The sequence below is a fragment of the Hetaerina americana genome, unplaced genomic scaffold, assembly GCF_022747635.1.
Source record: "Hetaerina americana unplaced genomic scaffold, ioHetAmer1.1.p SCAF_12, whole genome shotgun sequence".
Classification (NCBI taxonomy): domain Eukaryota; kingdom Metazoa; phylum Arthropoda; class Insecta; order Odonata; family Calopterygidae; genus Hetaerina; species Hetaerina americana.
The window spans coordinates 31,160,816-31,165,872 of NW_027286292.1; positions in this window are offsets into that span (position 1 = coordinate 31,160,816).

Sequence of the window (5,057 nt, forward strand, 5' to 3'; positions counted from 1 at the left end):
AAAACAATTATTACCATGAGAATTGAATGGATTGAAGTAGGGAATCGATGGTAGTGCATAATATCTATTATCAAACCTACAGGTGGAGGTTTCATGAAATGGCAAAGATATTCGTTGGGAAATAATGATTATATTATTCTAACAAGATTTGTATGGAAATTAGCATTCGAAGGGTTGTTACTGTAGCTTTTATGCCCCAGGGAATATCTCTAGCTTGTAGAATGAGTTCCGGAAAAATTGAGAAAAGTTAAGGTTTAAAGTGATTATGGTGAAAAAATTAGAACCCATAAATAAATGGGTTGCTATTAGAATTATTCCGTTAACATGTTAGGGTCATAAAAACACTGCCTGCCCGACTAACCGTGATGGTTGGAGTGAATACGGTGAGAGTGCACTCGACCGTGTCCCGCAAGTTCATACGACGGAACAAGTATCATAGTGAAAAGTTGTCTCCGATAATAATACTCTGCCATTTCATGGCTATTGTAGGATTTTCTCCAGAAGAAATAATGCATAAAATGTCAATTCAGACCTTATGACGGTTGCACAGTGAAAAATACTATTTTTGGCATGTTTTTGACCACATGGGAAACCCCCGAAAATGGGAATTCACCCGGAAATGTCCTGATTTTGTTGATAAAAATACTCAAAACTCGATTTTATTGATGGAAATTGCTATTGGTGCCGTTTAAAGAACTATAGGTAAATATCAGAGTTAGTTAGCTCTAAGCCAGCCATCCGTGTAGTCGTGGGATAACCAACGGATATATTTTCATCTTCCTTCAATATTTATCTATATATATATATATATATATATATATATATATATATATATATATATATATATATATATATATATATATATATATATATATATATATATATATATATATACTACCTTGATCAAAAAGTTCCCGGAATTTATTCAGAAAATTAAAAATACAAGTTTATTCATCTAAATCTATATTGTCCCCTTCAAAGTAATCCCCATCGACTGCAACACACTTATGCCAGCGCTTGATCCAATCCTCGAAACATTTTTTATATTCGGTTTTCGGTATGTCCATCAGTGCTTCCTGCGATTTTTCCATTACTTCCTCTCGGCTGCTAAAACGCGTTCCCCGTAATGGTTTTTTAACTCGATTGAACAGAAAGAAGTCACAGGGAGCCAAATCAGGTGAATTCGGTGGCTGTTGGATGGTATTTGTTGCATTTTTCGTCAAAAAATTACGAATAATGATAGCACTGTGCGACGGTGCGTTATCATGGTGCAAAATCCACGAGTTTTCTGCCCACATTTCTGGTCTCTTTCGGCGAATTGCTTCACGCAAACGTCTCATAACGCCCAAATAATACTCTTTGTTTACTGTCTGGCCTTCTGGCAAAAATTCATGATGCACTACACCGTTGTAATCCATGAAAACCGTCAGCATTGCCTTCTTTTTTGACTGAAAACGACGTGGTTTTTTTGGTCTCGGCTCATTTGGTGAACGCCATTCACTTGCCTGATGTCTGGATTGCGTGTCGTACTCATAAACCCACGTCTCGTCTCCAGTAATGATCCTTTTGATGAATGTGGGATCGGATTCAGCCTCGCAAATCATGTCTTTTGCGACGTCAACACGGTCTCTTTTTTGCATGAAATTGAGGTCTTTTGGCACCAACTTTGCTGCTACACGACGGAAACCCAAATCATTAACCACAATATCTTGGGCGGATCCATACGCAATGTTCAAGTCCTCCGCTATTTCTCTGATGGTTAATTTGCGGTTATTGACCAACATTTCTTTTACTTTATCAATTTTTTCACCGACTTTCGATGTCGATGGTCTGCCACTGCGTTCATCATCTTCGATTGACTCACGACCACTTCTGAACCGCTCGTGCCACTGGTAAACGACCGTTTTTTTTAGAGAATCGTTGCCGAAACACTTTTCCAACATTTCCAACGTCCGTGCGCCACTAAATCCGTTTTTTACGCAAAATTTAATACAAGTTCGTTGTTGCAAATTTAAATCCATTTCTGAAATTGTAAAAAATCGCCAACACACACAGAGATAGATGTACTCTTGGCTACGTAACTTTTGCAAATGTCAAGTTATGACACTAAGATTTAAAGGGAATATCAACAACAGATGTACCAATTTAACAAAAAAAACAGAACTCAAATCGGAACGATGGGAGCGCCACACGGTGGTTATTCCGGGAACTTTTTGATCAAAGTAGTATATATATATATATATATATATATATATATAAATTTGTATATGTATATCACACACAGTAATCAACCCGAAGGTCGGTTAAGTAGGTTATGGTAGAGATCACCCAGTACTAAGCCCTATACGGCGTGTGAAAATTCACACATCAGGGTAGGGGGGCCAGTTCCTTTCCCTGTGCTGGTTATGGTTTCCCAAGAAGACCTGGTACCCGAAAATCACATCGCTTGGGTGGAGCTGCAGGTGCCCAGAGTGCCTTGCCCGGGAATCGAACCCGGGACCCTCCGGTCAGCAGTCCAACGCTCTACCCACTGGACTACCACGACCCCCATATATATATATATATATATATATATATATAACGATTGTACGGAAAAACTCACACTCATAGAATAGCAACATTTAAATGTTGCTTTCTATTTGTGTTCTATTATGCCGTCCCATTATTCAATATATATATATATATATATATATATATGTACAAGAGAGTGTATATATATTTATGTATATATATATATATATATATATATATATATATACATATATATATATACACACACACACACATATATATATACACATATATACACACACACACATATATATATATATAAAATAAATACCAATCATTTACTGCTCATTTTCTCGATATTCTCCCAAATTCCTTAAAGACTTCCCTCTTAAATGACCATTTCATATGATTTTTCAGCTGGCTAAAAATGCATTTCGTTTTCTATTGCACATCGACACATTTTTAATTGATTGATCAACCATTGCTGAGAAACTCGCGCTAAGCTGAAGACCACTCTTGTGACCAACAGAGTCAGTGTGTTGTGGAACATGTCACACCTACAGTCAATTGCTTAGAAAAAACTTTTTTCTATGTACCAAAAAGCCTATTGACTTTATAAATCGCTGATTCGTGCAATAATTGGTACAGAGATACAATTACTACCTTCTTCTCGTCAATAAGGATAACAATATTTATTTAATGTAATATAACTATTTTGAGAACGAGTTACATGACTGGCACTTGAAGCATCAATACTTTTTTAAACATCCTCTTTAAGTCTGTAACTTGCTCATTTGTAAACAGCACGAGTGTTCTTACCACCGCATTTACTCTTGTTCTCGACTGAATTAATTTTTAATGCAATGAGTTTGAATTAGAAACACGTATTTCGTATATCCCTTAAAATTATCATGTAATTTTTTAGTCGAGATCAATCATTTCTTAATCATTGTTATCCACTCTTAGATTCACCCCTTTGCATTGTATAATATGTCAGTGTCAATTTGTCACTCACGTAATACAGAGAGAAATAAGACAGCTTTGGTGATGCTGAGGGTGCCCAGAGGCGACACCGGGAATCAAACCCGAGCCTTCCGGTCGGTGACGCAGCGCTCTACCTATACGATTACCACGTTCGGTCTCCATCCAATTTTACATAAAATTATCATGGCAACACATCCGCTGGCAAACATTGTTCAAGTCCAGGGTAATCGAGGAGACATTAGTTCGTATTTCCTTATGTTCATTCTGGTCCTCTCACTCAGGCAAAATTCTACATTTTAAGTATTTGCACACCGCCTTCAGCTCCTAAAAATAATTCCGAAACGTTGACATCAAGGTCAACAGCATTATGTCCTTCGGACATTATTCACATACTCAAAGGATACTTAATTGCCACGGCATTTCATTCACACATTCCAGCTCTTTAACATATTCGCTACTCACAATCAAATTGTTGATTATTCAAATCACATCGCTCTAAGCGAGAACGCCAGGGCACCAGAAAATTTCCAATTGCGAATCCCCCACTAAGCACGTACATTTCCATCTTCAACCTTTTGGCACTCAAATCCCCTCTTTCATCAATTATGCCTATTATTTCCTAGAATTCCACACAAATCCAGAGCACTTCCCAACAAAAAATGGCTTCTTGGCAACAGTTGAAATTACATCTCTAGACAGCTCCATTCCCCATGACGACGCCTCATTCTCCAACTTCTTATCCAAAAGCTCGTCCCACGCAGAAACTATCCAATGATTTTTGTATTAAATTTGGAAAAATCAATGTTGAATGCAACACGTAAAGGTTTAGGAGCGACATAATTCTGCAAACTAAAGGCACAGCCATAGGAAACCGAATGACGCCCACATATAGCAATTTGTTCGTGAGGAACTTTAAGTAGAGGTTCTTCAATCGTCAAACCTTCCACTCGAGTGTTTAGATAAGATTTAATGACGACATATTCATTATTTGATGCCACAGCTAGGAACCATCGATGAAATTTTTCCATGACCTATATTCCTTCTCCTTCATTCATTTCACCTCCACAATCAGTCAAAAAAACAATAACTTTTCTTGACTTGGACATCCTCTTTGATGGCAACACAACAGCTTAGTTGGCTAAAGTAGTCGGCCGGATATTGAGGGTTACAGGTTCGAATCCCGGTGGAGGCGAATGCTTTTTTACACCTTGAAGTTATTTTATTTAAGTGCGCATTAGCGAATGACTCCGTGAAAGTTACTGTCGCGGCATCTTCATCAGTTTTTTGAGAACCTACAATAACCTCAATCTGCACACCATATTTTTTCCTGCCACCCAAAAGTTCAAATCATTATTAAAGGGACTGTCACCCAAATTAACCACAAGAGAAGCCCTTGCAGAACTTTAAAAGCCGGCCTCCCAACCTCAGAAACATACGAATACTTAATTCTAACCATTCTCTCTCACGGAAGCACGTCATCGTCTTCTCTCCAGTCCCCCGGAAATGTAAAACGTGCCCAATATCTCGCATGATTACCAACATTTGCAACCTCGAACAACAGC